Genomic DNA, 9,997 nt, shown 5'->3' with positions numbered 1-9,997 from the left:
ATGAACACAGATAGCACATAGCTAACCTGGCTACTCTACATCCATAAATACCATTGTACGTGTACATCGTCAGGCTTTGAAATTTACATGAATAATTTAGATATAAATGATAAAATGTTCCTTGCGCTGGAAGGCCTGCTAGCTGACGTTTAGTCTATTCCATCTTGGCTAACCTAGCCAAGCTAGCTAGCTCACAAAACTAGTGCACGAGAGATAGCCAGCTTTGCTAGTTAGCTATAGCCAAGTTTTTTAAGGCCTGCTAGCTGACGTTTATTCTATGTCATCTTGGCTAATCTAGCTAGCTAACATACGTAGCGAACGAGACATAGCCAGCTTTGCTAGTTAGCTAGCTATGGCCAAGTGTTTTATAATGATGTAAAGAACAACCTTTCGCGAACAACCAATAAATGCTGGAGCTAGCTACTTTTTTGGCCATTATATATTCTTATGTATTTGTATCGCTATATTGAGTAGCTGGCTGATATTTGTGTCATTACATGAAGGACCAAAAGCACTAAGATAGCTGGTTTGGTAGCTAGCTAGCTAAGTTGGCAGAAAACCATCGTATAACGTAAGCTGAAGCTAAATGTTATAGCTATATAACTTGTATGATATTGTAGCCTGTTAAAATTTGGCAAAATATTTGACCCTGCTTGTTGTGTTGCACTGTAATTTGCAGGTTTTAAAGCTACAAATACTGACAGTTTGTGTAAGTACATGTTGATACTAACTCATACATATAATTGACAAGTAGGCCTAATGATGTAGTAACCTTAATAAGATGTGATGAAAATAAATGTGTTTCTATTCTTGTGCTTCCTTACAGGTTCTTTACACACATCATTCATTGCAGTCTAAGTTCAGTAATAAGGAATTTAATTATTGGTGTCAATGAAAGCACTAGGCAGCTCACTTGATTTTTGAACAATTGTTTAGAATTCATTAAATCAGTCATGTGTTAAATCTCAAAATATTTACAGTGTCACAGTTGAAAGGTTTGTTTGAAAGATGCAAACCTTTTTCACATATTTAAATGTTTCTCTTCTCTATTTGCATATCCATATGTCTACATCAAGCTATTCGAAGTGAGTAGAAAGCTATTAAAACATTTCTGCATACATGGTGTGGTTGAGAGGTTACAAAAATTGTCCATTCTGTAGCAATGTACATTTTTCTGAATGCTTTTTTCATTCAAAATTTGAGTGTACAAATAGGAGTGTGATAGCTGTGTTGGGCATGATCTGTTATGGTAGACACCAGTGGATGCTGTCTTGTTATAGTAAAAAAAAAATGGGCCAGTAAGCTAAGAACATTTTATTAACATAATTATGGCATTTTGGCCAATATCCAAGTTCTACTCTGGACAGGACTCAGACCTATGTATTAACATTATCTATTAGAAAAATACCACAAAGCACTTCTGTAAGGTTCTCTGGAGAAGAGCACCTGCCAAATTGTGAAACTGTTGACTAATGTGCACTTGTATGTTTCTGTAGGTTCAGCTCAGCTCACCTCAGAGTAAGTTAAAGAATTTAATATAAGGCCTTTGTTTCCTCTTAAATAGTACACACATGCATTTCATAAAACTGCCATTATTTTATACCATCTTAATGTATGTGTACATAAGGCATAATACTCATTGTTTGGCTAATGGACCAAATGTGACCAGTCTGAATGTAGATTGTTTGTACAAAGTAGGTTCCTCTGGCTTGTGAAAGTAAGGGTTTGTAAAGGTTCAACATGAACAGTAAGAGCCATAACATCATACATCACATGAAGAGGAAAAGCAAGCAAGCATCCTGTGTTCAGACTGAAATCACCCAATACTATATATCCTGTGAATCTAAGCGTTGGATTGTGAAGTAATTGAATTCACAATTTGCTGCATTTAGGCAAGGCAACTTTGTTTATATTGCACCTTTCATACACACTGGCAATTCAAAGTGCTTCACACAAGAAATTTAATTTTGTATGAAATGGCACAATAAGGATTAAGTTCTCCACCTTGATGTTACAATAATATTGAACATTTACAATAATAATGTATTGTTAAAACACTGAACAGTTCTACATGCATGAAGATTGATTCTTTTTTTTGTCTTTACAGGTCCTGATCTGAAGAATTTTCTGCTCTGTCTCTTTTTCTATTAAAACCCATCTCTTCTCCCCGTCCCAATATTTTCTCTTCTCTTGTCCCCCGTTCCAAAATTTTAACATCTTTTCTTGCTGCGTCTTTTCGCTTGCCCTTGCAAGTACAACGTTCAAAAAGATACCCAAATACGATACCCAAAACGATACCCAAACAAAACGAGCCGGAAGACACCTATGTTTGTTTCAGAACAGATTCTTGGCTGAGTGGACCATCATTGCTGACTGCTGTTGAAGACACTCATCAGACACTCATCACACACATCATTATTCTGTTATCTCAGTAAAGGACTAGTACTATATATCTCACTACAGTTAAATCATTTTGTAAATCACAGAAGTGCATTTTTTTAAGAAGTAGACCACAAACTGTTTGATGTTAGTACATATATAGTTTTTTGTGTGTTTTATATACATTGCCATTTTCTTGTTGCTTTGTGTTGAATTGATCTGTTTCAGACAACCAGTAAGCAGCAGGACCATCTTTGCCTTCTGCAGACTCACACATATACAGTTTTGAATTGTATGTTTGTGCATATATCGTTGCATAGGTCTAGGCTGTTATAACTGTTATTGAGAATTGTTTTCTAATTTATCTAAGGTGACAGCTGACAATACCTTTTAAAAAATTGTATTATTGGGATTTGATTACTTTGAATACAGTAAACGTTTTAAAAACAATCTTTTGGAATAATATTGTTTTGGCACTGTTCCATATTACATTCACTAGCAGAGTAGGTTAGAATTGTGCACAATAACTTTTTCTACGATCCTGAAGAAGTCTTCACTCCCTGGTGCTTGGCTTTAAAGGTTGACTGACCTCTGGTTAACAGATCACGCAGGTTTGTTTCAACGCTGCACTCCTTGGATCCATTGAGCCGTGTACATCATCTGCCAGCATGACAAACAACCCATCGTTAAATTAAACAAAACACGTAGAAGAAAAAAAATTCAACAACAGATGCAAGAACTCGCATCCTCGCAAACATGTAGGAAACGTGTTAATTGGAAGCTAAAATACGCAAGTGATCCTCAGTTCAAGGAGAAAATGAAACAACGCAGTCGAAATAGCTACTTAAAAATGCAAATTACAGACTTGCCAAGCAACGAACATTAAGGGTTAATTATATGCTAAATACTACTTACAAAGATAAACAGAGACGGTACATTACCACTAAATGCCAACATGACGCTGTGTACAGAGAGAAGCACAAACAGCACATAATTGATAAACATTCAAAAGATCCGATTTTCAGGCAAAAGCGAAAACAATATTTTACAAACAGGTGCAGAAATGATTCTATGTTTTATGAGCTTAGAAAACAAAAATTTAATAGATATCAGACTGATGTAGTTTTTAGGTCCCATCACTGAGAACAGTGCTTACTTCAGTCAGTGAACAGAGAGTCCAAATTAAAGACACTACACAAGATACGTTGTGCACAGCATATACAGAAAAAATACAGACTAAATCGTTATTTAAACCAACATAGTCTACATAAAAATATCAATAATCAGTGTTTCTCTGACGTCCAAAACTTATAAAAAACAACGAGGGCACCAGATTCATGCAGCCACTGAGAGGGACACCTGCTTACTGGCAAAAAACACTCAGAGATCTGTTTGCCATGCTCAGACAACTGGGAACTCCCACATTTTTCTGTACATTCAGTGCAGCAGAGATGAGATGGCCAGAGGTAATAACAGCAATTAAAGCACAACAAGGTGAAGCTGTGGACTTTTCAGCTTTGGATTGGTCACAGAAGTGTGAGATACTACGTAGCAATCCAGTTACTGCCATGAGAATGTTTGAGAAACGTGTAGAAGGGCTCATGAACCTGATTATGTCTTCTTCATAGCCCATTGGTGAGGTGGTTGACTATTTTTACCGTGTAGAACAGGGGTACTCAACTGGCGGACCGCGGTCCGGATCCGGACCCGAACGCAGTCCTGTCCGGACCCAATCTCATTCCTGATTAACTGGATACGGACCAAAACAAAACCGTAGCATTTATATCAGGGCTATTGAAAAAACACTCCGTCACGAGTGTTACGTTTGCCACCCCCGCTCAACAACTTACGTTCGCCACCCCCCCCCCCCCCCCCACCAACAACACTGCCTGGTTGACGCTTCGCGAGCGGCGCGAGGGTCCGCGCGGCGAAAATGACGTAATCGCTGTGGCTCCGCGTGTGCGCGAGTGCCTCGCGCGCTGTCTGTTCGCGAGGTCGTGCACCTCTCGAATTTTGTAACTTCGCGCCGCGCTTCAGCGCAATGAACAAAGTCACGTTTTCAGGGTTCATACACCTTTATAAGGTGGAATTCAAGCACTTGTACGCCACTTTCAAGGTCCATTTCAATATTTCCCAGCATGTTAAACATAATTAAGTTAAAAAAAACGCCCAATCTTCACGTCTTCACGTTCTCTCATGTTTCGTCCTGGAATTACAAGAGGCTCGTATTTGTTAACCTAATACAAGAGAACTATTCAGTCAGACAGATATTTGTTGTGAAACCAAGTAGTTACAATTTCAAGCATTTTAAAGTACTTTAACCTAAATTCCAGCACTTTTCAAACCTGAAACATATAGCAACATTAAAATTGGTCAGGTAAATGTTCATTCCCCTGTTTTGAGGGGTGTTTCTACCGCATATCGTTTCGGACAAAACGCCTATCGTTTCGGACAAAACGCTCGCGAAAGTATAAACGCCTCCACCGTTCGCGCACCGTCGTCCACCGGACCTCAAGTCACAGGTATCTGCCAAAATTGGACCGCGGACAAATTTAGTTGAGTACGCCTGGTGTAGAATTTCAACAGCGAGGTTCTCCACACATTCACTGTCTGTTTTGGGTGAAAGATGCACCAGAATTTGAAGATGACCCAGATCAAGTTGAATGTGATTTCATTGACAAATACATATCATGCAAGTTGCCAGACCCAAACACAGACCCAGAGCTGAACACAATAGTAACAGAAGTACAGACACACAGCCGAAACCACTCTAAATCATGCAAAAAGAATAATAAGCACTGCAGGTTTGGATTTCCTAAACCACCTATGCCAACAACAATGATTACACGCCCCAGACCACCACCCCTTGACACAGACTCTGATGAGGAAAATACAGAAATAAATGAACAAGCACAGGCTAAAGTAAATCTACAGACTGTGTGGGATCTGCTGAATGACAAAAATCAACAATTTGAAAGCATCACAGAAATGCTTGAAAAGGTCAATATGTCTTACCAGGAATATAAGAGAAGTGTCGAGTCTCTTTCTACATCCAGTCAGATCATAATGGAACGAGCACCAAAAGACTGCTGGGTAAATGGCTACAATCCTCTGTTGTTAAGAGCCTGGAACGCCAACATGGACATCCAATTCATTCTGAATCCATATACCTGTATAATGTATATACTGTCATACATTTCAAAAGCTGAACATGAAATGAGCGATTATCTAAAGCGAGTCATGAGAGATTCATGTGACAGCTCATCTGAAAGGGAAACAATGAAACAGATTATGCATGCCTATGCCAAAAACAGAGAGGTCAGAGCCCAGGAAGCAGTCGCACGCACTTGCAGTTTAAAACTCAAATCATCATCCCGTGCTGTCGTTTTCATACCCACAGACGACAATGCTGTGCGCATGAGCCTACCTATGAAGTACTTAGAGAACAAAGATCCTGATGATGAGAACGTGTGGATGACAGGATTACCAGAAAAGTACATGGCCAGGCCAAAAACACCAGTGTTTGAGAATATGTGCATGGCAGAATTTGCAAGTGAATACCGAATTGTTTATACAGAACAGAAAAAGGGTAAAAATGTCTTCCCTTTGCAAAACAACATGGGGCACATAAAGAAGCGCACCAGAGGAAAACCTGCTGTCATTCGCTTTGCTCGTTTCTCACCACAAAAAGATCCTGAGAAATACTGTGGAACGCTGCTGAAACTCTACCTGCCCCACCGCAGAATCACACAGCTTACGTCTGCTCAGTTCCAGAATTATGAGTCCTTCTACATCTATGCCTCTGTAAAGCTGCCAGGTACAGATGTCCTTCAACGTGTTTTTACCATTGTACATGAAAACAAAGAAAAGTATGAAAAGCACAGTGAAGCTATTGAACAAGCAATCGAGGACTTTGAACAGAACGGTCCCATTGAAGATGCCTGGACTACTTTGGCTCCAGCAAATGAACTGATTCGTTTGGAATGCATTTTAGAGCAAGAGCCAGTAAATCCCAATGATGTAAACGAACAAGATGACGTTCCAGATTATGTGGCATCTAGATCTGAGAACACCACTGCAATGCCTGTAATGGAAGGACCACAGTTGAGCCATGCAGAGATTAAAAAAATGTACCAGAGCTTGAATGAGACACAAGCAGCTGTGTTCTACACTGTGCGTGACTGGTGCAAAAGAAAAGTCCTTAATGAAAACCCAGAGCAGTTTCTTTATTACATTGCAGGAACAGCAGGAACAGGAAAGAGCCACCTTATTAAATCTGTGTATGTAGAGGCTACAAAAATACTACACAAACTTCCATGTGTACGTGAGGAAACTGACATTTCAAAACCTACAGTGCTGTTGTCAGCTTTTACTGGTTGTGCTAGTCATAACATTAATGGAAAAACACTCCACTCACTTTTTAAACTCCCACGAAGCTTGAAGCCTCCATATCAAGGACTTGGGAACAATCTGGATGAAATCAGGGCAAACTTTTCAAATGTGCAAATTATAATCATCGACGAAATATCAATGGTGTCAAAGCCGTTATTTGCTTACATTAACTGGAGACTCCAGCAGATTAGAGGGAACAACAAACCCTTTGGCAACGTTTCTATTATGGCTGTTGGAGACTTCCAGCAATTACCACCGCTTGGAAAGGCAAAGCCCCTGTGTGTGTATGAGGACCATGTGCTGGACTTTTGGAGAGATCATTTTAAGATGGTGACACTGACAGAAATCATGCGTCAGAAAGATGACCTTGCATATGCTGAGCTTCTTAACAGACTCAGAGTGAAACGGAAACACGACGCACTGTCCGCTGCTGACCGATCTATGCTGGAACAAGTTATTAAATCCCCTGAAGACTGCCCCTCTGATGCATTACACATATTTGCTACTAATAAAGAGGTTGATGATTATAATTCAGCTGTCATATCATCACGCTTTCAAAATATTACAAATATAGATGCAGAAGATTATAAAAAAGACCCATGAACAGGCCAGATGCAGAAGCAATGTGTCCCTTTCAAAGGAGAAAAAGGTGATCTTGTTGACACACTACAGCTGGCAACTGATGCCCGAGTAATGCTTACCAGAAATATTGATGTGGAAGATGGACTGGTCAATGGCTCATTTGGCAAAGTGGTAAAAATAGTTGCACACATTCGTAAAGATGTTCCAGTTGTGCATATGATTGGTCTTAAGCTGGATAATGTTGATGCAGGACAGAAACACCGCAACAAAGTGCCTGGAGGTGATGATAGCGTAGTTTACATTGAGAGGGTAGAGGAAAATCTAAAGAAAAAGGGAACAGTTCGACGGCAATTTCCTTTAAAGTTGGCCTTTGCATGCACCACTCATAAAGTACAAGGAATGACAACTCTGTGTGCTGTTGTATCACTAAAGAAGATTTTCGAACCAGGTATGGCATATGTTGCACTCAGCAGAACCACATCACTCAGTGGACTACACATCACTGACTTTGATGAAAGGAAGATTTACTGTGACACTGAAATCAGTGCCTCATTGGAGAATATGCCCAAACTTGATTTAAGTGCTATTCAGCCACTTTTGCACTTAGTAAAAGAACCTCATTTGAACTCTGGTCTTAAAATTGTACATCATAACACAGAAGGCCTTCAAACTCATATTGATGATATCAAAAGCCATCATGAGCTCCTCTTTTCTGATGTTTTGTGTCTTACTGAGATGCATATGACTGGTTCTGTTTTTCCTGATTCTCTGCAGTTGAATGGCTACAAAATATACAAGCGGAACAGACATGTGGCCTACACCAACTACACACATCTGTCCAACAGGAGTGGTGGTGGAGTTGCCATGTATGTGAAAGACAATATCAAAGCTCATTCTATTCAGTATATACAGAATGTCACTGATCTGGAGTTTGTGGTTTTAAAAGTAGAGGCACCAAAACAAGCTCTTATTGCAGTTATTTACAGACCACCAGAGTACAGGTTGACAGAGTTCTTACCAAATCTAGATGCTCTTTTGACCTCAATAGACATCATGGACTATAGACCTGTTGTGGTGTGTGGCGACTTTAATGAAGATCAGCTGTCATTTGCAAATAAGTCAATTTTTAATTTGTTTCAGTCAAAAGGATACACACAGCTGATAACCAGTGCAACAACAGAGAAGACTACACTTCTGGACCCTGTGTTTATTTCTAACCTTCACACTAGTGTTGCAGCAGGAATTCTCAACACATACTACAGCTACCATAATCCTGTTTATTGTGTTTTGTAAGATAGGAAAATCAGTACGTGACACAGCCATTTCCAGAACAACATTGTCCAGCAACCTCAGCCCTGAAGACAGAGATCCACATCACCTGATTACTGACTCAGTTTGTTACAATGCATTGCCAATCTCTTAATTTTGTGAATCATGATTTTCTCTTGAAATAGCAGTTCTATTTATAATTTTTGTCTACAGTTAACTTATCTAGTATTGTACCTTCACCTCCAAGTTTGCCCCTTTGTATTTTGTCTGCTCTCCTGTGTGCTTTTCTGGGATTTTGACACCGTGCCTGTTTTTGCATACTTGTTTCTCCATGTTATATTACGATTTATTTGTTACAGAATGCAGCCTCCTAGCAAGATGCCCTATTCCAGTGGATTCCCGTAGCAGAGACAGTAGTCACGTAGATGTCAGCATATGTTTAATTGTCCTTTGTTTAGTGTCCATATATGGCATTAACCTTATGCTGCAGTTTTACTAGCCCTTGATGCTTGACGCTGGTTGGCAGCCATCTTTGAGCGAATGGTACTAGTACTACCAACTAGTAGTAGTTGTACATATAGGAAAATTATCATTCATGGCTCAAACTGAAGTAGACAGTTGGGGGAACATACTGATTCACTTCAATATCATATTCACATAATTTGGTTTATTTTAGAGCCTCTATTACAAATGCTAAAATGCCAGGAATGTCAAAAATTTTGACTTGAACATGACTGGAATGTATATTCACATAGTTATTCAAATCTCTTATTGGAAATTGCAAAAAGTTTCGCTAGGGTCTTTTCTAACAACACAGAAAAAATGAAGCAAATCCATGCAAACATTGCAAAGTTATTCCACTTTGTTCCAAGGAATGTCCAGTTCACCACACCCTGTCCAAATGTGCTAAGTATGTGCCACACCCGGTACACACCCTTAGTCAACCAAGCTAACATGCTAACAAATTCCATACACGAAACCGATGAGCCATTTCAAACAACATCGCTGCACATATTACAGAAAGACCAGAAAATTCCAATGAATAAATTCCATGTCCAAATATGAACGTTATGATATCATATTTATGTCCAATATAGTCCGACAGCATAAGCTAGGTTACCGTGGCCAACTCCGGTAGCATCCGACACGATACAGAGTGCTGCAGCACTCAAACGCTCTAAAACTGTTTATAATCTAACACTTAGTTAATGTTTAGTATTAGAATATATATATTTTGTACAATATCGCTTATGAAAAATTATCCATTGTTACTCACAGTACGTAGAATCGCGTCGTAGCCGGTGTACCATCTCACTTCCGGGTTGGCGAAAATTCCGAAAATTGCCCATATATTCCACACAAAGTAATCCGTTTA

At 39.4% G+C, this 9,997-nt stretch overlaps 1 long non-coding RNA gene across 1 annotated transcript; it reads left to right on the top strand.

Moving 5' to 3' along the window:
• The first annotated feature begins 800 nt into the window (after positions 1-800).
• Positions 801-2,782, top strand: LOC143527460 (uncharacterized). Its single transcript, XR_013134134.1, has 3 exons — positions 801-1,085; positions 1,497-1,518; positions 2,108-2,782. It is a non-coding gene; the product is annotated as an uncharacterized LOC143527460 (long non-coding RNA).
• The last annotated feature ends 7,215 nt before the right edge of the window (positions 2,783-9,997 follow it).

Source organism: Brachyhypopomus gauderio, chromosome 1, assembly GCF_052324685.1.
Source record: "Brachyhypopomus gauderio isolate BG-103 chromosome 1, BGAUD_0.2, whole genome shotgun sequence".
In the NCBI taxonomy this organism is placed as follows: Eukaryota; Metazoa; Chordata; class Actinopteri; order Gymnotiformes; family Hypopomidae; genus Brachyhypopomus; species Brachyhypopomus gauderio.
The sequence above is the reverse complement of the archived record's forward strand: the minus strand, read 5'-3'. Positions and strand labels throughout refer to the sequence as shown.